General features: G+C 40.0%; 2 pseudogenes; one reads left to right on the forward strand and one right to left on the reverse strand.

Moving 5' to 3' along the window:
• Window positions 1-19,328: 19,328 nt before the first annotated feature.
• On the forward strand, window positions 19,329-20,440 carry LOC127689866 (sperm motility kinase X-like; annotated as a pseudogene).
• A 4,087-nt stretch (window positions 20,441-24,527) lies between these two features.
• Window positions 24,528-25,439, reverse strand: LOC127689475 (vomeronasal type-1 receptor 4-like; annotated as a pseudogene).
• Between the last annotated feature and the right edge of the window lie 2,211 nt (window positions 25,440-27,650).

The following is a 27,650-nucleotide window of genomic DNA, read 5'->3' on the forward strand; positions in this document are numbered from 1 at the left end:
TAAAACATCTATTGCTGTATATTAAGAATCAGAGCTTTTGCTCAGTGTTTTCTTTTTTCTTTAAGATTTTATTCATTTTATATATGTTAGTACACTGTCATTGTCTTCAGACACACCAGAAGAGAGCATCAGATCACATTACAGATGGCTGTGAGCCACCATGTGTTTGCTGGGGATTGAACTCAGGAGCTCTGGAAGAGCAGTCAGTGCTCTTAACTGCCAAATCATCTCTACAGCTCTTGCTCAGTGTTTTCAGTACCAGCCCAGTAACTTGAGTTTAGATATGATCATGAATAGAATCCCAATGATGGCACAAGTGGCTTTATAAGGACAAGTAGAGAAACCTCATTATTACATTTGCTCTGTCTCACTAGATGATGTCCTCATCATGTTATGATGCAGCAAGAGGGCCCTTATCAGATACTGTTGCTGTTTTCTTGAAAATCCCAGTCTCCAAAGCCATGAGCCCCCCAAAATCTATTTTCTTTAAAAAAAAAATTACCCAGACTGCATGCAGCATGTGGTTATAATTACAGAAAATGAACTTTTGTTTTGTTTTCTTGTTAACTTGAGTATAGAAACTTTGAGGGTTATAAATATAGATTTAAAGAATTTATTTAGGGCCAGTGAAATGTCTCAGTGGGTTGATGATATGAGTTTTAGCTCCAGACTAGATATGGTTGAAGGAGAGAATTAACTTCTGAATGCCATCCTCTTGTCTCTACATGTGCACTGTGGTCCTAAAATGTGTGCACGCAGGTACATCTGCCCACACAACAAAGAAATCATTTTATTTTGTAATGTTTAACTCAACAATACTGGTAGATATATTTACTGATTTAGCTACACTGTGTTTTATAGCACATCCAATACTGTATTCATTCAATAATATTAATTTTTCTATTTTTGCTTCCAGTTTTATATTAACTTTTCATGTGACTTTTGGCTATAGGTAGTTTTATAATTCCTACTGTCAATGTTGAGCCTCTTACAAGCATACTAAAATGCATGAATTTTGGTTCTGACCTTTTGAAGGATGTGGTCATGCCAACTAGAAAACAAGTTCAAACTACAAGCTTCCATGGACTGGAAAATGACCTCAAATCATAAGCTTCTACCTTGTGATTGACTAAGAAATATGATTTTTTCATTGATTCTATCATAAGCTTCAGATTTTGAACAATTATCCCTTTCTTAATAGATGTTTAAAGTCAGTGTACAGTGACTTTCATCAGTTCTAATGTGAGGTCTTTATACTTATTATTAACCCTTTCTCAAGGAGATTTCCTTTTTTTAAAAAAATGATTTCTCAAGTGGCCTTTGTTAGCACCCTAAACTGACATTACTGAAGGTGTTTCCAGAGTTAAATGTCCAAAATAATTTAGTTGCAATCACATTCTACATTGTGAATCTTTGTAGTGACTTGATATTAGATGCTTCTTTCCAAAAAGTAAACTATAGGAGAGGAAAAAACAATATTGTATTATCATAGATGACATAGGATGTAGTCATTACTGATTATCACATGGACAAACTCTTGACTTGGGTGCTGAGAGCAGAACACAGGTCCTCTGAAACATCAGCAATTGTTCTTAATTTTTTAGTCATTTCTCCAGCCCCCAAAAGTGGGTGTATTTTTTAAAAATTAATATAAACTGGACAAATCCCTGCTACAAAAATAAAAATATTACTAATGTAGAGACTATAAAAGGACAGAAGGTAAAAAGGTGTCCCTTCCCCCCACAGCATTTAGCTGTGACCCTCCTGCCTGGCAACCCCCACTCTTCCCCTGGCGTTATCTCCCGCCTATTAAAGCTGGGACATTCCTGGCCTACAGCCTCCACCCTTCCCCTGGCGTTATCTCTGGCCCTTGTTCCGTTGGGAACAATACAGCCACTTTTACCTTAACTACCAGGGCCTTAGCGCAGTTCCACCTGGAGACCAGCAGAAAACTGCGTGACTAAAAGCAGGCAACCCACCGAGAAGAAGATCCAATGAATTCACGGCCATTTGGGGGACAGGGTGGTTTTCCCAAAGACTATAAATATTGGCTAAATAATAGTAACGTCAGTCTCTATGGGCAACTGTACTCTTGACTCATTTCTCTTTCGCCCCCCTTCCCGTTACCCCCAGAATTCTCTTCCAGGTAATCCGGTTCACATGTGGCCATGGGCGGCTACAAAAAGGCAAGTAAAAGGTTCTACAACTAGTACATTCCAGTTAGCTGCTATTCTTCCCTTTGCTGTCCCATTACATCCTGCTTTCCATAGTTTGTAATAGATATACTTACTTGGAGCCTTTTTGTATAAAGAAGCTATGTCTTTTTTCCCCTTAATTTGAATCTCTTTGAATTTAATGTCTTGTTATTTTTCTGATAAAAGCATCTCACTATGTACTCTATTTTAGTTTTGCTTATGTATGACTCATGATTTGTTTGCAGTCTGAAATATTATGACATAGTTTCTTTAAACATTGATTTTACTCATTACTCTTTATGTTGAATCTTCTCTTTATTTTATGTATTTTGTTATCCATTTCATATTTCTATGGATCTATACTCCTCTTTAATTGTACTTGTGTGTGTAACATCTCTCTCTCTCTCTCTCTCTCTCTCTCTCTCTCTGTGTGTGTGTGTGTGTGTGTAAATCTCAGAAGTGCATGCTGAGATCAGAATACAAGTCAAGGAAGTTAGTTCTCTCTTTCCACCATATGTGTCCCAGAAATTGAGCTCAGGTCATTAGACTTAGTGGCAAGTGGCTTTAGCTGAACCACCTTGCTGTCCTTGATTAAACACTTTATTGCACCAGGATTTTTTTTCAAGACAGGATTTCACTGTGTAGCCTTGACTTACTGGAACTCACTTTGTAGAACATGCTGGCATCGAACTCAGAGAGATTCACCTGCCTCTGCTTCTGGAATGCTGGGATTAAAGTCATGCTCACATCACCTGGCTACAACAGGATTCTTAATTCTTTTGCATACTTTACAGCTAAAACATGACTCACTTACAAATACTTAGCTAATAATGACATACACTTTATCACTAGAATATATTTTATGCAGACAGGTACTGTAAAATTCTGACATATATCCATGAGTCTATGACTTTAATGGGACTACCCATTTCTTAGGGGACACTCACTGAAGCCCATCAGAGTCTTTTCTTGGAATATGTTAACCATTTCTAAGCTAAAGCTCTTAGTTATTAAAATATTAACAACTACTTGAATGGTATGACTCTCCTTTTCCCTTTCCTTGAAGTATGATGATACAGTCATCACTAGAACTTCCATTCAAAAATGTATCCACTACAACATTCATGGAAGTAAAAACATCTCTTCTTCTTTTAAACATGGCAGCACAAGACATGCACAAGGAGCTTGACAAACTATGAATCAAATATTAGTTGTTATTGAATGGCTTCACAACTGTTTAAGTTTCGAAAGAATGTGTTGTTTTCCTCTGTAATTTTAGGATGGATTCATTAAGAAACATTATCAAGGGCTGGAGAAATGGCTCAGGGTTTAGGAGCACTGACTTCTCTTCCCGTGGTCCTGAGTTCAATTCCCAGCAACCACATGGTGGTTCACAACCATCTGTGATGTGATCCAATGCTCTTTTTGGGTGTGTCTGAAGACAATACAGTGTGCTCATATGCATAAAATAAATAAATCTTTACAAAATGTTCTTTAAAAAGAAATATCATCAAACCTACTCTCAAAGCTATTGGATGTTTAATAATGGACTTAGTGTAGTTCCTTCTGTTCAGAAACACTCTACCCATGATCTTTAAAAGAAAAAAAAAAAACCTGCATTAAAACTTGGCTATTCTTAAGCCACTGAGCTGATGTGCAGCAGGGCAGGATAGAATGTGATAAGTGTGAATGGAATTTCCTCTCTACCCTCTGAAGGTTTGCTGGAATAATGTGTCTACGATAAATTAAATGCAAGAAAAATGTATGAATTATTGTCCTTAAGTATAGTTCAACGTAATTCACAAGCTGTGTGGTCCTACTCTTTCTAGGGGAAGTGAAGTACAGGAAATGCCAAAAAAGCAGCATGCTGGGTTTTTCTCTTGTTATTGTTGAGATTTTATTGTTCTGTTTTGCTTTTCTTCTTAACTTTACACAAGTGAGGCTCATCTTCAAAGAGGACTTCTTAATTGAGAAAAGGCCAACATCAGATTGGCCTGTGGACAAACATGTTGGAAATTTTCTTGATTAATAATTAATGTGAGAAGGCCCAATGAATTGTGGGCAATGTAACCCCTGGGTATGTAGTCATATGAAAAAAACAAGCTGAGCCAACCATGGGGAGCAAGCAAGCAGACAGCATTCCTCCGTGGTCTCTGTTATAATTCCTGCTTCCAGGTTCCTGCTTGCCAGGGCTACTGCCCTGATTTCCATTCATGATAGACTATAAGTTGTAAGACAGAATAAATAAAGCCCTCAAGTTGGTGTTGATTATGCTGTTCATCATAGCATACAGAACAAATTAGAACAAACAGTAAAAATCATTTAGGGAAAGTCACAGGTTTGAAGAATATACAATAGTTTGGGACAACATGTATTTGCTCTGCAAACTTGGTGGGCATTATTGTGTCCAGTCTTTGAGAACATCCTACCTGAGGGCTGGATCCATTACTACATCTGATGGAAATTTGACAGAAGGCTGAGGAGTTAGAGAGACACCGGTTGTACTGTGCATGTCTTCTAGCTCTTAACTGCTAAATCACAACCTGTATTTAAAACAAAACAAAACAAAACAAAAAAAAACCCAGCATCTGTTGTTTGTGATAGTCCTTACCAGGTAATATGATACAATTTTAAAACAGGTATTTCTTTCTTCACTAAGAGAAGCAGTTAGGGGGCTGGAGAGATGGCTCACTGGTTAAGAGTACAGACTGCCATTGAAGAAGACCAAGGCCTGGTTCCCAGCACCCACATTGGAATGTTCACAACTGCTTTAACTCCAACTCCAGGGGACCAGACACTTCTAGTCTCTGAAGGTGCCCTCACTCTCCCACACACATACTAAAAATAAATAAATAATTAAAAAAAGTAAAAGCAGTTGCCAGCTTGCCTTAATATCGCATTTTATATATTTTTGTTCCTAAAAACAAACAAAAAGGTGGGTTGAATATTATCAAAGTTCAGAGTTAGAATGGCCAAGTGAAAAGGGTGTCATTGAAATCAACACAAAATGCTAATTGCTAGAGTTGTCTTACTCTCAATCTCTTATTAATCCCATTGATGTAAAAAAAAAAAAAACAAAAAACAAAAAACAAACCAGTTTACCAGTGTACACTTACTGTTGTCACCTATCCTCCATAGGCTCTCCAATAACACTAACACCAGTGACAGAAATAGTAACTAATGTTTGTTTATTTAGTACGTGTTAGGTAACAGGGCCTTCACAGTTTTAAATATTTCATCCATAATTTTGCAGTAGTCCTGAAAGGTATGTGTTAGTTTTACAGGTGAAGGTTCTAGGATGTTGTCTAGAAATCCATTGGTCTGGGACTCAGAGCTGGAATCTGAGTCACTCAATATTGAATACTGTTGTTTACTGCTTATCCTGTCTTGGGTGGCTTGCCATTCTTGGAGTAATAAACTGATGTTTGCTACATGAAACTTTAGCGTAAATATCTAAAGAAGTACTAAGCATCTGTTCTTATGCCAGCATGAATTTAAACATCTCTGTATAGCCCAAAGATGACACAAACATTTAGGGAAGAAAAGAATCCTTGCATGTTGCAGGCCACCACCAGTGTTGCCAGGGGTTTCACACACCCTAGCCTCAGTGGCATACTTTTAAAAATAAAGACATTTGAGGACAAAGGGAGCATCTAATGCTGGACTTCTTGTGAAAGTACATGTGATTAAACATCCCAAACAGATAGGCATAAAGTTTCATTTTGTGAAGTCTTATACAGGAAAGTAAACAGATTAAGTCCTGTCTGGGAGTGAATGCTGCGCAGACCACTCAGGCTTCCCTGTGATCGTCGTTCTTCTCAGCACCTCAGAGCCACAGCTGCCTCCATTACACTAAGTCACTCAAAGAAGTGTCCTCTGAGATGTCAACAGATACCACAGACATTGGTAGACATTTTAATGTTATTTCATTTGTAAGATACCTGCATATAAATGCAGTGAAACAGTTAAGACACTTAACAAAGAGGATTAACATTGCTGTTATTGAGTTGCAGCTATTCAGGGCCCAGTCTTCCCTATCACTTTATGGTGGGGAGGACCTCTTATTTATTATTCTTGTAAAATATACATAATATGAAAACTATCATTCTTATCTTTTTAAGTTGATAGTTGAGTGGCATTAAGTACATTCACAGTATTGTGGGATTATGACTCCCATACATCAACACAATTCTTTTACCATTTCAAACTGAAATTCTATACCCGATAAATACTAACTCTTCACTTCCTCCTCTCATAGCCCTTGGCAACCACCATGCTACTTTCCATTTGATGTCTTGTACAAATAAAATCAGATATTTGTCTCTTGGTAACTGGGTTATTTCTTTCTGTGTATAATCATTGAGGCATCTATGTTCTAGCATGTGCCACAGCTTTTAGTCTGAATTATGTTCCATTTGTATACAGTGTGTGTTCGTGTATGTATGCATGTATCTTGAACAAATGTTGGGTATTGTTGCTCAGGTAATACCCACCTTGTTTTTGAAGCCAGATCTCTCACGTGCGATCAATAATTTAGGCTAGACATCTTGACAATGAATCCCAGGGCTCCACCTGTCTCCACCTCACCAGAGCTGGGATTACTGGAACAACATCATATGCCTGACTGGTATTTTGGAGTTTAGTCATATGTGATTGTGTGTGTGTGTGTGTGTGTGTGTGTGTGTGTTTGTGTGTGTGTGTGTGATTTTGTGTGTGTTTCTAAAAAACAGTTTGAATCTATAGTAAAGTTTTCAAAAATGTTTTAATAAATATTTATTATATAGAACAGTGGGATTTATTATAGTGTTTTCATGCATGTATGTAATATATTTTGACAATATTCCCCAACCACCTTAATTTCTCTTGGGGTTGCATTGACTCTGTAGGTTTATTTTGGAAGTATGGCCATCCCATACTGGTAAGGTCTTTCCATCTTCTAATATCTTTAATTTCTTTCTTCAGTATCAAAAGTTTTCATTATAGAGGTCTTTTACTTTCTTGGTTAGGTTTAATTCAAGAGATTTTTTGCTTGGAGTTTTAAAGTCTTATGAATGGGATTATTTCCCTGATTTCTTTCTCAGTATATTTTTAATTGTTTTATAAGAAGGCTACTGACTTTTATGTCATTTTTGCATTCTGTCATTTTGTTGAAAGTATTTATCTATTCTTTACGTTTTCTGTCAAAGTTTTAAGAGTATTTGATGTATAGGAGTATATTATCTACAAATAGAGATACTTTGACTTCTTCCTTTCCATATTATATTCCTTTTATTTGCTTTATATTAATGTAGCTAAGATTTTTCAGTACCATCTTGAATAAGTGTCAGGAAAGCGAGAGCCCTTGTTTTCTCCATTTAATATAATGTCAGCTATATTAGGCTTGCCATATTATTATAGTGAGATGTTTCTTATATTCTGAGTTTAATATAATGTCAGCTATATTAGGCTTGCCATATTATTATGGTGAGATGTTTCTTATATTCTGAGTTTAATATAATGTCAGCTATATTAGGCTTGCCATATTATTATGGTGAGATGTTTCTTATATTATGAGTTTCTTTGGGATGTTTGACATGACTGATGCTGCTTTTGTCAAAAGCCTTCCATGTCTATCAAGATGTCATATGATTTCTATTCAATCAACAACAAGAGATCATTTGTAAAATTTATAACATTTATTAACATATTGACATACTTTCCTGTCAATAACCACAAGTTATTACTCACACTGTTTCATCTGGGCTGCTTTTAACTCCAATTGGCCATGTCTCAGAGCCATGCTTTCTTGAACTAGCACGACATCTCTGGAATAAACCATCTTGATCATTATGAGTGATTTTTGATAAATTATTGAATCAAGTTTGCAGATTTTTAAAAGAAATTTTGCACATATATATTTATATTGGACATTTGTCAGTAATTTTTTATTTTGTTTTTTTATCTGGTTTTGGAATCGGGCTAATACTAGCTTCATAAGGAGATTGGTAATGTACCCTTCCTTTGCTATTTAATAAAATAGTTTGAGAAGCATTGGTGTTAGTATTTCCTTGAAGGTCTGGTAATTTTTTAATGGTAGATATTTGATTAATGTTTTACTTTTATTGCTATCTATAAAGCTGCTATTTTTTATATCTTCATAATTTACTTTTGGTAGGTCATATATATCTAGAAATCTAAGTATTTTATTTTAGAGTATTACAGTTCATAAGAATATATAATTTTTAAGGTAAGACCTAACACTTTTTCTGAGTTTTACTCTCCTTATCCTTCAGTTTATTTATTTTGAGACTTTTCACCTTATTTTCTGTATTTGTTTTGAATGTTTTTTATGTGAATACTATATTTATATAATTTTCATCCCTCCCTTTTCCCAATCAACCTCTTCCTATTTTCTATCTCAAATTCATGCATTTTTACTCCTCTCTCTCTCTCTCTCTCTCTCTCTCTCTCTCTCTCTCTCTCCCTGATCCCTAACCCTAAGCCCCCTAACTATAACACTAATCATAAACCTAACCCCTAACCTAACCCTAAACAAAACCCGCCTAACCCTGCATATGAAGAGACATCATAGCCCTAAATCTAATCCTAAACATAACCTAACCCTAAACCCTATCCCTGTAATCCTTCCCATTCTAACCCTATCAACATGTGTAACCTATCATTCTGTATAACCTATCCCCCAACACTATTAATTTTCTAATAGTAATTGTAACCCTTAGCACCCTAACCCTAACCCATAACCTTCTAACCAAAACAGCTTGACTACAACAAACTCTTGGCATTTACTTTTACCAGGTGTTTGAATTTTTATGGATCTATGCAGACTTCAAAGCACAGAGACTTTACCACACTGAACACATTCATAAGGTTTTTCTTCAGTATATAGTGCATTCAGAGATAACCGTGAAGGACAACAGTTGTACATTGCTTCCATTCACAGGGTTTCAGTGAATGGAAGTATGAATACTTTTGTTATAATGAGGACTACAGAAATGTGCAAATGCTTCGCCATATTCAATACATTCATATGGTTTCTCTACAGTGTGGTTTTTTTTTTTATGCCTTTTGTCTTAATTTGAGTCTATTGGTGTGAAAGCATACTCTGACCAAGGCAGCTCTTATAAAGGACAACATTTAATTGGGGGTAGTGTACAAATTCAGAGGTTCAGTTTATTATCATCATAGCAGAAAGAATGGCAGTGTCCATGTAGATATGATGCTGGAAGAGCCAAGAGTTATACATATTGATCAGAAGGCAGCCAGGAGAAGACTCTTCTGCCCTGGGTAGAACTTAAGCATAGGTTCTCAAAGCTCACCCCAACAGTGATATGCTTCTTCAAAGAAGGTCTCACCTACTCCAGAAAGACCATAACTCCAAACAGTGCCATTTGCCATGAGACAAGCATATTCAAATCACCATACTTTTGAAGATCATTGTGACCTGTAAAGGCTTTACCACATTGGTTACATTCATATGGTTTCTGTCCAGTATGTGTTCTTTTTTTTTTTTTTTTGATTTTTTTTATTCGATATAATTTATTTACATTTCAAATGATTTCCCCTTTTCTAGCCCCCCATTCCTCGAGAGTCCCGTAAGCCCCCTTCTCTTCCCCTGTCCTCCCACCCACCCCTTCCCACTTCCCTGTTCTGGTTTTGCCGAATACTGTTTCACTGAGTCTATCCAGAACCAGGGGCCACTCCTCCTTTCTTCTTGTACCTCATTTGATGTGTGGATTATGTTTTGGATATTCCAGTTTTCTAGGTTAATAACCACTTATTAGTGAGTGCATACCATGATTCACCTTTTGAGTCTGGGTTACCTCACTTAGTATGATATTCTCTAGCTCCATCCATTTGCCTAAGAATTTCATGAATTCATTGTTTCTAATGGCTGAATAGTACTCCATTGTGTAGATATACCACATTTTTTGCATCCACTCTTCTGTCGAGGGATACCTGGGTTCTTTCCAGCATCTGGCAATTATAAATAGGGTGCTATGGACATAGTAGAGCATGTATCCTTATTACATGGTGGGGAGTCCTCTGGGTATATGCCCAGGAGTGGTATAGCAGGATCTTCTGGAAGTGAGGTGCCCAGTTTTCAGAGGAACCACCAGACTGCTTTCCAGAGTGATTGTACCAATTTGCAACCCCACCAGCAGTGGAGGAGTGTTCCTCTTTCTCCACACCCTCTCCAACAACTGCTGTCTCCTGAATTTTTAATCTTAGCCATTCTGACTGGTGTAAGATGAAATCTTAGGGTTGTTTTGATTTGCATTTCCCTAATGATTAATGAAGTTGAGCATTTTTTAAGATGCTTCTCCGCCATCCGAATTTCTTCAGGTGAGAATTCCTTGTTTAACTCTGTACCCCATTTGTATGTGTTCTTTTATGTACTTTGAGATAACTATGAGATGCAAAGGCTTTACAACACTGTTTACATTTGTAAGGTTTCTCTCCAGTGTGTGTTATTATATGTATTTGGAGGTCACTGTGTTGTACAAAGGCTTTATTGCACTAATTATATACATAGGTTTTCTCTCCAGTATGTGTTCTTTTTTGTACTTGGAGATAACTGTGTTGTGCAAAGGCTTTACCACATTGATTACATCCAGAGGGTCTCTCTCCAGTGTGTGCTCTTTTATGTACTTGGAGATAACTATGAGATGCAAGGCTTTACCACACTGATTACATTTATAAGGTTTCTCTCCAGTGTTTGTTCTTTTATGTCTTTGATGATAACTAGGATATGCAAAGGCTTTACCACACTGATCACATTTATAGGGTTTCTCTCCAGTATATGTGCTTTTATGTATTCGGAAAGTACTGTGTTGCGAATTGGCTTTATCATACTTACTGCATTTGTAGGGTTTCTTTTCAGTATGTATGATTTTGTATGTTCGAAGATTACAATGTTGTGCAAAGGATTTATCACATTGATTACATTTGTAGGGTTTCTCTCCAGTATGAACTTCTTTATGATGTTGAAGTTTAAGATGGTGTGTAAAGGCTTTACCACATTACTTACATGTGTAGGGTTTCTCTCCAGTATGTGTGCTTTTATGTCTTTGGATATTACTATGTTGTGAATAGGCTTTATCACATCCATTACATTTGTAAGGATTCTCTCCAGTATGTATTATTTCAAGAATTTGAAGATAACAATGTTATGCAAAGGCTTTACAACACTGATTACATTTGTAGGGTTTCTCTCCAGTGTGAATTCTTTCATGAATTTGAAACTGACCATAAGAGGCACAAGATTTACTATATTGTTTACATTCATAGGATTTCTCTCCAGTATGTATTATTTTATGCATTTGAAGATGACTATGTTGTGAATAGGCTTTATCATACCTATTTACACTTGTAGAGTTTCTCTCCAATATAAATTCTTTCATGTCTTTTAAGAGTACTCTTTAATGAAAAGGCATTACCACATTGCTTATATTCATATGGTTGTGAGTGTGTGTTCTTTTATATCTTCCGAGATGACTGTTGTGACTAGGCTTTATCACATTGATTACATTTGTAAGGTTTCTCTCTATTATGTGTTCTTTTATGTATTTGAAGACTTCTGTGATTTACAAAGGCTTCACCAAACTGAACACCTTAATGGGGTTTCTCTCCAAAATGAAGCTTTTATGCCTTTGACGATAACTGTGACAAGCAAAGGCTTTACTACACTGAGTATATTCAGAGGGTTTCTCTCCAGTATGACATCTTTCATGCCTGCAAAGATAATTGGCACATGTGAAAGGTTTACCACAATCACTACACTTTTTTTGGATTTTTTTTGTAGGAATTAATTTTAAAATTTGGTCTAATTGTAATGAGGAATCACATCTTAAGGTTTTATTACTTTGTTTAAATTCATGGTTTCCCCTTTATTATGGGTTGTTTTGCCCAAGAGATCCTGGCAAAAGGGGAATGGGCTTCCCCCATTTAAATTCAGAGTTAAGCATTAAATATTGGGGCCTTTGTCAGAACCTCTGTCTTGCTTCATTCCTTTCTCTCCATCATATCATCCAGCCCCAGTTTTCCTGATTTATTCATTTCATACTTCCTCATTCTCAATTGAAATTACTGAAAAGCATCAGCAACAGTCTTTCCCTTACTTTAAAATGTGAAAGATAATCCACTTTCTTACCTATAGCAGTGAGGTTCTTGTAGGTCTCCAGCATCACATCTTTGTAGAGACTCTTCTGTGAAGGATCCAGCAAAGCCCATTCTTCTCGAGTGAAGTTCACATGCACATCATCATAGGTCACTGCATCCTAAAATATCCCACACATGTGTACAATAGAAACCATGATACTGACATCACTGCATAATATATGCTTCATTGACAATATATTTATACAATTATTGTGCTTCTCCCACTTATTTCTTGACCCAGCCATGAATGAGAGGACTCCAAGAGCCAATGCAGGCAGGACCAAAGCAAAAGTCCTTCCACACTCACTCTTTTACACTTGTTTATTTGGCTGGGGACAGAACATCAATACCATGAACATGGCAAGTCATACAAAGGAAAACACTTAATTGGGGATAGCTTATATTCCAGAAGTTCGGTCACTTCAAGGAGCATGGAACTGGAGAACAGCAGAGAGTTCTGCACCTAGATCAACACGGCAAAAAGAAGCAGAGATATAGCACCTGGCTTGAGCATTTGAAACCTAAGAGTTACTGACAGTGAAACTGAAGGATCATAAATTAATGGCCAGCCTGAGTTACATATCAAATTCCAGACCAAGCTCGCTGTCTAGTAAGATCTTGGCTCAACAAAATAAAATTTAAAAAAATTACCAAAACACCAAGGATTAGCTGAATGTGTTTCTACATGCCTATAATACCAGTGCTATAGAGGCAGAGATAAGAGGAATTCAGTGAGTTGAAGGTAAACTTGATATATGTTTCTAGCTTTAGGACTACAGAGAGAAAGATCCTGTCTCAAAAGAACAACAACAGCAACAGCAACAACAACAACAACAACAAAACAAACCCAAGGATTAATTAAGGAGGAGAAAGGAAGAAAGAGATAACAACATTTCACACTACTTACATTCCTTCCAATTATTTGCAAGGCCTTGACCCTATGATCCCACCACTGCAAAAATAGGTGCATAAATAAAAGTAAACATTTTAAATTGGGACAGTTCAATATATTCTGGCACATCCCACATTTGGAATAATATGAAAATATGTATCTGTGAAGCTCTATGAAAATTTCTAAGCTAGGCTTGGTGGCACATGCCTATAACACCAACCTTTGAAGAGCAGAGGCAAGAAGATCAGAAGCTACAAGATCTTTGATCACACTGTGAGACTGTATACTGGAAAAACCTATCTCTGGTTGTGGTGAGACTCAGCCCTAGCACACACCTTTAATCCAAGAGTGTTGTTCTATATTTGAGATTAAGGGCTGATCAAACCTGTTTCTAGTTATGTTGTGTCTTTAAGTCCTAGAATATAGCTATAATCAGAGAGCTTTCAGTTTCTTGTAAACAATATTGAATAAAGTCAACCATAAAATAAAGTCAAGAGGTAGAGAAAGCCACCGGTTGACAGGAAGTGAACCTAGGAAAAAACCATAGAGAATGAGAGGAAGTCAGGAGGATGGATAGAGAGACACCCAGGAAGTAGAAATGAGGGACATTGAGTTGGAAGGGTTTTTCAGTTAAGTGGAAAAGGGAACTGATTTTTCCCTTCTGGAACCCTGCATGAGAAAGAAGGTCATCGGGACGATTTCTCTGCCTATCTGAGCTACATGCTTTCACAACAGCATGTAGGTCCTCAGTCTTCATTTTGTAAAATTGAATGTTTAGGGTTTTGCTTTAAAATGTTAATAAGGACTGGCAGAAAACTTGTTTTAAAAACAAGAGTAAAATACTGAATTTTTGGCCACCATGGGATTCAAGAGAAAATGTTTCAAAAATAAGTCAATCAAACCATGTCATAGTAGCCTCAGTTATTTCAGAGCCACACCCGAAGGGCTGTGGGAAACTGGAATCAAAAGTTTGACAGTCCCAGAGTGGCCTGGAGGCATGCCTATAGGAAACTTTCTTAACTGCTAATTGGTCTAGGATGCTCTTTTCTCATTCCTGTGGGTAATGTGATCGCTGGGCAGGTGGTCCTTTCTAGAAGGAAGATAGAATGCCAGAGATAGCAAGCCAGAGAGTGCAGTCTTCATCTGTGGTCTCTGCTCCAGTTCCTGCCTCCAGGTTTGTGCTGTGGCTTTGTTTTTTTATAAGTGGTAAAATGTAGGTGGAAAGGAACCTTTCCTTCTGAGTTGGTTTTGGTTATGTTATTTGTAATTGTAACAGAAACCTCTTGTAAACCAATGTAAAGACCAGTGTTTCTAGAAGGTCTAATTCTCCACAGTGGTGCTACCACCCTGGACAGGTAGCTGCAAGGACTTTTAAAGATTAACCCTTTCAGGCCCTGCTTGAAGGTGGTCAGGTTTCCCTTGAGATCAAGCCAGCCTCATTCCAAGGCTGGAATGGCTCAACAGAGTCACCCATCTCGGCGTGGTGCTTACCTGACAAATGACCCTGACAGATAAGCAGGGTCAAAGCACTGACAAGAGTCAAAGGTCATCCTCTAGAGCTGCCTCAGATCTGGGAATGGGAATCTGATCTTACCCTTTGGTCATCAGGTCCAAATATCACAAAGCCTAACAGGCCTTAGACACATTAGAAGGTAGGAATGGCTGTGAGAGACTGGAGGCAGACATGACAACACTGAGAGTATGAGTAGTGGGAGATGGCATTGATGCTGATGGCAATGAATGGTAATTCTGAGGCAGCACCATGAGTATCTTAAGGGCCTACAAGACTGAAAGTACCAGGATTTAAAATTCAGGGTGACTGAAGACACACAGTTGAATTCAAATAAAAAAGGAGCCAGGGGAGCTAAAGTTGTGCAAATATGTCCAGATAAGATACTTAGGAGTTGCCTGAGCCAGGAAGTGTGCAGTAATCTTCATTTGCATCCTCAACTCTTTGGCTGTGGTTTGGTCTTAGGGTTTTCACTCTACTTTCTTAAAACATTGCCTGGAATATCAGTTTTCATTGATATGGTATGTGCTCCCTCAGCAGTCAGGATTGCAGCATGACCATTGATCAGTTTCTTTTTCTCTATTGTTTTGAACTTATTAACATGCTGCTTTCTGGACTCCAACTTCATCTGGTGAGAAACTGGATGAATGGTTTTTGGAGAAGATGTGACAATGTCTCTTCCACTGAGACCCACAGATGTAGTCACTTACCCTGGAGTGTCCTGGGAAACAGAGCATTGTGTCACAGCATCCCAGTGTCAGTCAGAAGCTACTATTTTATTCTTATTACTCTGAACCAAAAAAGGGGGACTGGTTTTTCTTGAGTATGAATGATGCAGGTTCTATAAACCAACACTTATTACACAATGTCTGTGTCCAAGTGAAAAGTGAACCATTTTATTTATCCACTAATACATGAATGTTAGAGTGTACCAATTGGATTTTTGTGAAATTGACACAAAGTAGAGAAATGTGGGGAAGAAGAAGTAACTTAATTGCCTTGCAGGTAAGTCTATGTGGGAGCATCATGCTAAATTTATGTCCCTGGGTATGAGTCAAGACTGTGTATATATATGCATATATATATATGCAGGCTCAGTCATGGAGAGCAAGCCAGTAAGTAGTTTTATTCCATGGAATCTGCCTTGGTTCTTGCCTCAAGAGTCCTGTGTTGAGTTCCTGCCCTGGCTTCCACTCATGTCAGACTATGACTGGGAGGTGAAAGCCAAATAAACCCTTTATTCCAAAGTTGCATTTGTTTGTGGTGTTTTGAATCCTAGGAAGAGAAAGCACAATAATACAGTGTGTCTACCCAGTGAAGGCTAGTGTCTGTAGCCTATTGTAAATCAAATGATTCCACCTAGTATTATTATTTGGATTTCCCTATCCAAGAAAGGATCATGTGTTTGAACATGGTCCCTAGCATGTGGCCCTGTTTGGCATAATTGTGAAAACCTGGGAAATCTAGCCTGGCAGATAGAAGTTCATCATGGGGGATCTAGGGAATGCCAATTGGGTTTAACCATCTTCCTCAGGACTGCAATGCCCCACCAACCAACCTGTCCTGTCATGAGGGCAGAATGTAAAGGAAACCCATGGGTTGTGCCCTGCCATCATTGATCCATTTAAGCTCTGACCTCAAAAGGAACCATTGTGAGGTTACTGACCTGCCCACTTAGAGCTTTGCTGAGGCTCCTCCTGTTCCTACAGTGGGTGCACTTGCTATCAGTTGGTTGGCGGGCATTTGGATTTCCAGACTGGTGAGCCACTGCACTTGGATCTTCACTAATGGTTGAATATGAACAGAGTAAATTTCTTCTGCATCCCTATGTTTCATTTAAGAGCTTTCTGTGTTCTGGTTTTAATCTCTCCCTTCCGATCCTTCCTTGGTTTGAAATGGGCTTTGGAAAAAGTTTATTGTCTTTGTTCATTAGTTTCTTGACTTTGTTATAAAGTGTTCTATTTTACATGGCTATATTACTTTCACCATTTTGGAACATTGGTTTATCCTAACTGCACAACATGCTTCTTCTCAAAGGGATATTTTTATACATGTAAATAAATAACTTTGATCACTTTGCTCTCCCTGATCACACTTCCTCATGCCTGCCCCATTCCAAGTCCCTCAGTGTTTCCCTTTCCAAGTAGAGGCCAAGTCACATCAAGTCCTTCTGTTTAAAGGACTGACAGGCAGTATTGGACAGTCTCTTAAGGAAGGGCACCATTGTGTCTTTGCTTTAGCAGAAAGCTGCCTCCTAACTGGTGATCTTAGGATCTTCCTGGCATTTCAAATGTCATGACTCCATGCAAAGGCCAAAGGCAAAGCTCAGATCCCATTCTGGTGATTCAAATTATGGAGGTGGGCAGCTGAAAAGAATTCAAGACCAGAATAAATGTAAGTCTAAGAACAGCCAGATTTGTACTTCCTTGAAGAACTTTATGTGGTGGGACACACCACAGCTTGTCCCTCCACCTACTTGGGTACCTCTGTCTGCAGTTGTCATGGCATGGGGGATCTTCAGTCTTAAGGAGGGCAAATGTGGTAGAAGAGTTAGTGTTTGATCAGGCACAGGAGTGGGGCAATAGTGATGTTGAAGCAAAGGATCCTGTGCTCTTGTGTTCTGATTTCCAAAGAACTGAAAGAACATGTTGAGGAACAGAGTGTCGAGTGCTGGAATGGTCTGCCCAGCACTTCACAGAACTCCCATACAAACTCCTGAGCCTTTGGAAAAACAGAGGGGAATTGTTAGTTTCTCTGGATCCTGGGCTTTGGTGAGAAGTCTCAGGCATAATGGGGAACATGGGATGAATGGTGTCATCTTCCCCTAAGCCCTGCAGGTGATTGTCTCAAACCCTGGGCATCTTGGAAAACAGTATTTTGCCCCAATTACTAATGTAGTGAATGACTATCATTTAGCACCCATCAATGTGTGTTTGCAAAAAATAATAATTGAATCCTTTCAGTGTAGACCTGAGTTATTACAAAGTTGTCATAAAGGCTGGGGTCTAAGTGAAAAGCTGAACACTGTTCAAATAGTAGTCGATGAACACCAGAGTCCATAACTGAGGAGGACTGAGCTCTGGAGCCCATCATCATTCTTAGGATTCCTTGTTAACAAGGAAAGTGTCCTCATTAAAATTAGGGTGTCAAAATTTCCCCAGAGTTTCAAGTGTTTGAACAATGTTTCTAATTGTGTGGTTTGGGGCAAATTATGGGCCTTGAGCAGTGGCCCTAGCAGGAAGAAGTACATCACTCGGCAACAATGGGGACAGACATTTGAAGGTAGCCAGCCCCTACTGTGCCACTGACCAAGATCAGACTCCCTGTACTTCGAGACAGAATGTGAGGAAACTAGTGCGTTGTGTGCCTAAACATCATTGGTCCATTTCTTGCTGTGACCTCACAAGGACCCATTGTAGGGAATGATGAACCCCTGCCCCCTTACAGCTCTGGCAGAGGCTGCCGCCTGTTGTCACAGGACAGAAGCTGCAGGTTGGTTGGAAAGCAGCTGGAGTTTGATGCTGTTTAGAGATTATACTTGGACTTTGGGAGCTTTGGACCCTGAAATAGTGAGTTTCTCTGTACTTTGGGGACTATCATTTCTACTTTATGGTTATGGTTTATGTATTTATTGGCTTGATGTATGAGTTTACTTTTCCCTGTTCTTTATTATTTTCTAGTTTACTTTTTATTATTTTAAGTTACATTTGATAAGTTAGAATATTTTATGTTTTCATTTATGCATATGAGTATTTTTCCTCCATGTGTGTCTGAGCACCACCTCCTTAATCCAGGCTGTGGAAGTCAGAAGAAGGAGTCAGATTTTCTAGAACTGGTGTTATAGTTGGTTAAGAGCTGCTTGTCACACACCTGGAATAAAAGCAACAACATATGCAAATACCAAATCTGTTTTTTTTTTTTTTTTTTTTTTTTTTTTAATTTTTTGAGACAGGGTTTCTCTGTGTAGCCCTGGCTCTCCTGGAAATCTCTCTATAGACCAAACTGGCCTCAAACTCAGAAATCCACCTCCCTCTGCCTCCCAAGTGCTACTTGGGCATGTGCCACCACTGCCCAGCTTATATCTTGGTTTTAAGCAAACCAGAACTCTCAGTACAACTGTCTATAGTTCCACTTCCAGAGAATCTGATGCCCTTTTCTGACCGTCAAAGGTCATAAAAAGCATTATATAGAAAGATTTGTATCAGTATTTCAAATGACATGTAGTGCCTGTGAGTGTCCTGTGCCCTTAGAGGACAGAGATGTAGGATCTCCTAATGCCAAAGTGAAGGCAGTTGCAGACCTCCTGACCTGGGTCCTGAGAACCAAATGCAGGTTCTCTGCAGGACTAGCAGACATTCTGGACGCCAGAGCCAACTCCGCAGCCTGGACACTGTGAGTTGTGGAAGGACTGTTGTCTTAACCACTCCTCTGGAACCAGATTTTCTTGGTGCCTTGGGACTCAGTATGTGCTGAGATCAGGGGAGAGGATGGTTGTCCTTTCCAGTGAGCATTTCTTTCTGTCTTTAGTCCTATGTATTTTTCAGTTTGCAGTTGGTCCCTGTCAACTTGATCTATGTCACAGTGTGTGTCTAATGCTTTAGAAGGCACTTTGCTGACCACCATGGGCAAAAGAATCTTTTCAGTGGTGAAACTGGCCTTCCATATCTTCACATTAACCTCTGTGGCTGTAAAATATTTACAAAACACCAAGACTGATGCCTCAGTCATCTTCAGGAAAGCCAGGATAATGAAATCAATTAGCCATCCTAACATTATCAAACTGTTTCATGTGTTCCAGAGAAGAGAAACAAGACTACCTACCTCATAATGGAGGATGCCTCAGAGGGAGAGCTACTAGACCGCATCATAGAAGGGGGTCTTTAGAGGACAGTGAGGCTCGAAGAACTTTGCCCAGATAGTACATGTGGTGCAGTACTGATGTGACCATCACACTGTTCAGAGAGACATAAAGGCCAGCAACATTCTGATTGACTTCAGGGGAATGCCAAGCTGTATGATTTTGGCCAGGATGCTATACTGATTTCTAGGCAGAAACTGGCCGGTTTCTGTGGCACACTGCCCTTTTGTGCCCCAGAACTCTTGGAGGCAGATGAATATGAGGGCCTCTCTGAGTATACCCAGAGTTTAGGGGTCCTCTTGTTCCTCATGGTGTCTGGGAGCGTGCCATTTGGAGACAGGTCTTCTGTAGACTTGAAGCAGCAGATCTTTGCAGCAAACTTCAGCATTCCTACTCATGTTCCCATTGTTATTTTCAATGTCATCATCAAACTTCTGATGATCAGTTCCACCAGGAGGCCCACCATCCACCAAATCATGAGGCACCCCATGATCAGGAAGTGTGGTATGTTTCCCACTTCCATGCAGATTTTCCCAGGCACCCCGAACCCCACAACTGTCAGGACCATGAGAGTCATCACATACAAGCCTGACAGGAATATGTCCTCCTGCAATCCCCAAGAGCAGCTCTCTGGATCCCTGCAGTCTCCCAAGAATGTAACCCTCACAGGCTCCTCCTCTGGGGATACCTTTCAGAAAGAGACCCTTATGGAGGAAAATAACCTCACCCAGGAAGTGGCCATCAATCAGGAAGAAGCTGTCCATTGGAAAGCTGTGGTCATTCAGGAAAAGCCCATTTCTGATGGCCAGCCTCAGGGTGCAAGCTGAGCTTCCCCTCAAACCTGGCAATACCACTGCAAGGGCAGGAGGAAGACAATCATGAATGGCCTCCAAAATCTCTGCTGCTGCTGCCATTCTCCCACAAGAACCCTGCTCCAAGGAAAGAAGCTGGATCCTGGAGTCCTTCCCAGGATCAGGTGGGTGCAAGTCCTCATTCATTTATTCCTTACTCTGTCTTGTCCTTTGTGAGAAATGATGAGTGCGCCTCCTTGTGGCACATTTAGGAACTTAATTTTCTGTCACTTCAGAACAATTTAATAGAAACCCCTGAAAGACCACCTCATGGTTTCTGAGCCTGAAGTGGAGAGCAGAGATGCTGAGAGCAGGGAGAGGGGAGGGTGAGGGCATAGCCAAAGGAAACAGAGAGTCACTGGCAAGCCAGATGGGTGCTGTGGCCAGGCAGCAGCCCAGTATGATCTGTGTGTTTTCAAGTCATTAAGACCCTCCCTCCTGTTTCATTCTGCTTTTAAGTCCAGAAGAGGACCAGCCCCAGCTCCATGGCTTGTGAGTCATGGGTGGGGGTCAGTCTGGCTGGGAATCAGATAGCACCTTAGGGAAGCCAGGCCAGATGTCCAGGAGCCAGTGTGGTCACAGGCCCATTCTGCGCAGGAAGACATGTGCACAGCAGCCCAGACCTGTCCAGGTAAAATCCCAGGCAGGCAGGTCTGGCTTTTCACAGGGCCATGCTCAGTGGAGTGGGCTGAGGCGCAAAAGTGCCCCAGAGTTGTCTGCAGAACAGTAGCCCTGTGTCCTCTCCTCCAGCCTGAGTAAACATCAGAGTGGATCGACGGGAAGTGTCTGTCCTTTGCTCTGTTTCTCACAGTGCACATGGTATTCTTTATAATCTTTCCTTAGAGAAGCCTCCCTAGCCAGCCTGTCCAACCTTCCCTAAAATGGGTTCCCAAGTTGAGAATGAGGCCTGCAGTGTCTCTGTGGGAGTCCTCTACAAAGCAGCCTACTGCCAACCTTTTACAAACCCCACCCACACTTATTCCCCTGCCAAAGCCATGATAGTTCACATGACTTGAGCCCTCAGACCTAACTCAGAGCAAAGCTTATGAAAACCACAGCTGTGGGGTGACTCCAGGGGCAGCTGTGCCCTCTCTCTCCACCATTTCTACCCTGGAGTTCCTCACCTCCTGCCTCGCTATGCTTCTTCCTTCCAGGCCACCATTCGCCTTATCAACAGGAAATCAGACACCCCACCAAGTTCCACATTGTGTGAGAATGATGGCTATTGTGACCAGGGTGAATCTACAGACCCTTCTGATGAGCAGCAACCTGCTGTGCAGCTGGGGTCCAGTCTCATCTCAGCTTCAAGTCTCTACCTGGAGCCTGCACTCAGCTGGACACATCTGAAGATTGCTTCCATTCCTTTGAGTGTGTGCACATTTCTTGTTCTTGCCCAGGTAAGCAGGTGTGTTCTGACTAGCAGCTGTGGAGCTAACCTCATCTAACTTCTCTATGCTTCACGATGGACAGAAGAGAAGGCACAAGTGACTACAAGCCTGAGCCCAAACATGCAGCAGAGGGAAGTGGCAAGATGGGGGTTCATTCTGCTGTTTCAACATTTAGTGCCCTCTCTCCTTGGGCAATTTCTCCTGACTCACATTTAGTCATTTCTAGGGAGTTTGTGGATTTTAACTAAGACTAGATGTCAGAGCTATGGTGAAGGTATATGCATATCATCTCATGTCTGAAGGCTCAGTAGGCCTGTCTCCTGTGTAAGAGACTAGTCTTATGGTCAAGACCAGCCTGTACATATAGAGAAAAATAGTCTAGTTTGGGTGGCAGTGTGAATCCTAAAAACAACAAGAACGATGACGACAACAACAACAACAGGATTAGTGATATAGCTTAGTATCAGTAGCATGCAGGAGTCCCTGTGTTCTAGGCCAACATCAAATCAATGTGGTGTCTTATGGCCAGAAACCTAGGATTGAAGGGTAGAAGCAAGAGGACCAGACACTCAGCATCATCCTCCCCACAGGTAGTTCGAGGCCAGTGTAGAATGACTGACACTCTTTAAAAACATACACCATCCCACCCACCCCCAAATCTTAGTACTCAACTCTGAGAAAAGTGACTTGGCAGCTCAAACAACCACACATTCCCCGTGAATCAGAAGTCCCCTCTGTGACAGAGAAGAAAACTGGGCATCCATATGTGCAGTAATTACTTCCTGTGGCTCATATCTGGAGTCGGCCTGAGGATTGAATTTGTCCCTGGTGCACAGCACTGAGGAGCTGTGAAGTAAGAACTTCCTGCCTGCCCTGTGGGAGGCGCTGAAGTGCAGTGCAGCCAGCACTCCCTGCTGGCCCTTTAGGAGGCACTGTGTAGTTGAGTGGTCCCTGTTCCCTGATAGTCCCTTAGCAGGAAATAAGAAGGAAGTTTGAGGGCATGGGGCCCCCAAACTTTGCCAATAAGGAAGTCAGGAATTCTGCTGGCCTTGCAGCCAGTTAGAAAGTGATGGTGTACTGTCCCCTTGTGGCTGCTCTGCATTAGCACTTTGTCCATGACCTCAGGAAAGCCTGTATTCAAGTAGGGGAAGAGAATCCTTCCTTAAGTGAGGCTTGTTCCAACTAGCTCATAATTCAGTTATCACATTTATACTAATCTGACACATGGCTAGTTTCCTCTCCTCTATTTTGCTGTAAGACTTCCTGAGTGTCTTAGAAGAAAATCTCCCTATACCAGACTCCCTCCCTCTGTCCAGAAGTCCACCTTACAAATCTGCGCTTTGATAGAGGTCATGGGCTTTTTATTTTAACAAATTTATATTAACGCTTTCTTAGACAGGCAAAGAGGGACAGAGACACATCATCACACATTGTACAAAAACATCCCTAATAGCTATGAAAAGCAAAAAGGGGAAGGATGGAGTTTTCCCTTCTTAGCTGTCACTGTGCCAGGTCAGGTAAAAGACCTGGATCTGTGAGTCAGTTGTAAGAATTTCCCATGACCATAAATGGTGCTGTTTCATTAATTCCATCCCCCAAAGAGGGGAGTTTTATTTGAAGTTAGTTTTATTACACAGGAGTTTAATTTCATAATCTGCATGATTTTTATGATGAGATATTTCCCATGATAGAAAAGGAAAAGAAATACCTGATCAAGAGAAGAATATTTCAGAAGCTTTGCAGCTATCAGGGGATTCCATAGTGTCCCCAAATATCACCTTACTGCAGGTTTAAGAGTTCAGGTAACTACCCTAGCAGTATTTTTTGGCTGCCGTGTAACTGTTTTACCCCCTTTGTGGAGAGAAAGTTAGAAGGTTTTTGCCAGTGCCCACATGGACTGTTGGGGTTCAGGTAGAGGTTTGTGGAGTAACATGGCCGGATGATTTCATTGTCCTTTCCATGCCTCTAAACCAGACTTGATTGCATAAATCAAAACAAAATAGAAAAATCAGTCTGAGGGACCTCAGATTATGGCGGCTTGGGGCCTTTGGGATGATGTCAAAGGTTGGCATGGACTCATGCAGTCCTGCTTGAACCAGAGATCCGGTTGGATCCTCATAGTGTGCCAGTTTCTGCCCCAAGTCTGCTCTGCCCTTGGGATATGATAGTACCACAGCCCACCTGCTTTACCTGAAGCACCGAAGCTTAGCCTGGTAGATGGTTTAACAGGATCTCAGCCAATGTGACTTCAGGATAAAAAACCTTCTCTGGAGACAATTTATATTGAATTAGTTCTCTTTATTAGGGGTGAAGAATGGCTGTTAAACCCTGGTGTGTGGGGAGTGTTTTGTGTTGAGTGTACATCATTGCCAGAGGCTGAGGTGCTTGAAATTCATCAGTCACATGAAGAAGAACTCGCACTGATAGCTGGGCTTGTCTTAATAAGGAGATAGGAAGTTTAAGGCAAAACCTGGCCACCAGGATCCATGACTATATTGTGTGGCAGACGTGGAAGTTGTACAGGCTACATACAAGGGTCCGACTCTGGAGAGGAGGGAACAGTCCTACTCCTTCTCAGGCTTAGGTTCTCATGGGTTGGACACATCTTGACCTCACTCTTGCTCCAGACTTGTTACCCCAGTCACATGTCTTTGCAGCCCTACCATGAAGGGTCTTCAACAAGGACCCTTAGGATCCCTAAAGATCAACAGCAAGGGAGAAACGGTGGGCAAGCTTACAGTCAGAACTTCTTTGACATACCTCCCCCATAAATGAGTGTTCACAAAAGAATTGTGAAAGAAAGTACAAATACAGTCTAGAAGATAAAAGGTCACAAATGTGACCACCAGCATGACTGTAGTGTGGGCTGCTCTGGTCTCAGCATAGACTCTGAGCTTCTGATTGTGGTTGTGTATATAGTGCATTCTCTGGTGGTGTCTCTTCAGGTGAATCACCATAGAGAAAACTGGTCCAGATCATGATGCTGATAAATAAAATGTCCTGGGCAAACCGCAATAAGCTAATGCCAACACTGACAACAGAGAGGGATCAGATCCACTTACCTTTAGAATCAGTGCCATTGTGTCTTTTCTGTGGACCGCTAGCATTCATTGGAATGTATGCATTATTTAAGACACTGAAAAACCAGCAACTGTAACAGGAATATCTCATGAACTTGGGGGTATTTCTCTGAGCATGACCCTAGCCCAATTACCAGGAACATGAGTGACAAACTGGTAGGTGGTCAGGGCACAGGTAGAACACATGTTTGTGCTTTGAGACACCATGTGAAAGAAGTATGAAAGCTTACATGTGAGGTCAGTTGGAGGTTTCCTTGGAGCCAAAACTGTCATATGGTTTGGAAATGTCAAGAGGAGGAGATTGAAGGTATTGGCCACAGCTAAGTTTGATAGAATGACATGAATGGGCCTCAGATGAGTGTCAGTCAAAACTGGAGATAAATTATGAAGAAACACAAGAATGTTGCCCACAGTCTCAACCTCAGCCTGGCAAAGCAAAAGTATCTGAAGAGCCACTTCTTCTGTAGTATTCAAGGTTTTATTTTGAGACAACATGGAGATAGCTTCATTGGATCAGGTAGGACACCGTTGTCTTCAAGAGTCTTCCCAATTATTTGACATTTTCAATTGTTTTGGAGTCTTTTATCTCAAGAATGTGGCCCCGCTTTGTCACTACAAGAGTTTTCCCTGAAAAAAACCAAGAATATTTAATTTACACTTATTTTGCTTCCTTTCCCTCATGATGGAATTGTGCATGCGATGGAACTCTATCTCTCATGTTCAACACCATAAACACATATTTCTACACATGGGTTCTGCATGTGTATACATGAATATCTGTAGACATGAGTGCATTTTTGCTTTATTGGAATTCAACATTATCTTTCAAAACAATGTGCTAAAAACAGTAATTTGTTGTTGAAGAGATGGTTCTAGTCTGCTCATATTTGAGGAACTGTATGCAGTTTTGATCGAACAAGCAGGCAGAACAATCATATTCATAAGATTATTAAATATTCCAAAATATAATTAAGAGATGGGGGCATGGGTCAGTGGTGAAGAGCACTGGCTCCTCTCCTAGAGGATCCACACTCCATTGCCAGCATACACATGACCCTTGTAACTGTATGTAACTCCAGTTCCAGGGACCTGACACCTTCACATTCATACATACCGTCAAAATACCAGTGCATATAAACTAAAAATATATCAAATAATTTTAACAAATGATAATGAAAAATTAATATTCTTACTTTATATAAGAACTTGAATTAAGATCTCTATATAGAATGTTATAAAGAATGTTCCCTTAAAATAATCCAACCTGTCTTGATATACTTTTATAGTACTCATCATTGTTTAGAAAGAAAATATTTCTGAAAAAGTCAATAGCTTTCTGTTTATAAAGGACAATATTGATATATACCTGTAATATCTATGTGTGAAGAAAGCTGAGAGAGCCAGGCATATCATTGATTCACAAATGTCCACATTTTAACTGTATTTCTATTAAATCTGATGCTAGAATTATATTGGATAAATGACCAGTTTTCATCAATCACAATCCAAAAACATTACTGTCACCTCTGTTAAAGTCTTTGCATACAGAGATTTTTTTTTTAAAACTCAGATTTTGAATGCTCATGTTTAGTCTCCAACTTACATGGTTTATGTTGATTTTTATAAAAACAATAAGCTTTTATCCAACAACTAAAAATCTGTCATATCACATATGAAAGTCACATTAAAAGACATTTTCAGATGAGTGCTGCACCATGACATAGACATTTCTTTTGCCTAGAGAAATCATTGACAAAATTAGGTAAACTGTGGAGACAAAAACAAATTCCTTCTAACGATTAATGTTGATTTCAGAATACACTGGACTGTAGGGAGGAGAATAGAACTTTAAACAGAAACATAAAGCTGCAGGAATCTCACCTACCACAAGGATGGGGTTTACTCACAGGGATGAAGGCCCGCTCCTAATCAGGTACTGGAGAAAAAGCTCTGATTTCATTTCCTGTTGAAGATCTTTTCAGTGTATCTGTTCCCTAAGACAGATCCAAAGGAATGGGGAAGTCCCATATTTCCCAGGAAGTGCTGTGCAGATGGCTGAATGAGGCGAGATATCAGAGCCCACAAAGGGACAGACGTCACTTAGAGAGTCCAGTACATTGTCATCTGTGTTGTTACTGGGCATGGCTTTATACAGCTTCTAGAATACCTCTAAATGGAAAACACATGTATCCCCAGTACAAATCAATATGCTTTCCTTCTAGTAATCAATGATGAGGCCCAAGAGTTTGCTAGGTCATAGTGGGTAGAACAGAGGTTAAAACAAGTTTCCTTGCTTTCTTTGGGGAAATCTAAGTTCAGAATTGGTGCTGTCATCAGGTGTGGAGAAGTGTACTACTAGGGAGATCAAGAGATTTGTTAGGTGTATTTCCAGGGACTGCATTCCACTGTATACATTCACTGTTGCAAACTTGTGCTGACATCAGAAAGCCCATAAGCATGTTATCTGGAGTCTTGCATTTTCCTATTCTTGGACAAGGATATTTTAGTTTGACAAACCAAGCAACAGAAGCCTGTGTTAACTCATATGTCCTTGGGTTATTCCAATGTCCGTTTGCTTTGAGGTAGATCATGACTCATTTTCTAATATACCATGAAGGCTTATTAGAAGTATAATAGGTTGTGATATTTTCTATAGATTCTAAATGTAAATAATCAACTTTGTACATACAGTAAAGGATATGGGCTGAGCAATCATTG

The sequence above is a fragment of the Apodemus sylvaticus genome, chromosome 7, assembly GCF_947179515.1.
Source record: "Apodemus sylvaticus chromosome 7, mApoSyl1.1, whole genome shotgun sequence".
Classification (NCBI taxonomy): domain Eukaryota; kingdom Metazoa; phylum Chordata; class Mammalia; order Rodentia; family Muridae; genus Apodemus; species Apodemus sylvaticus.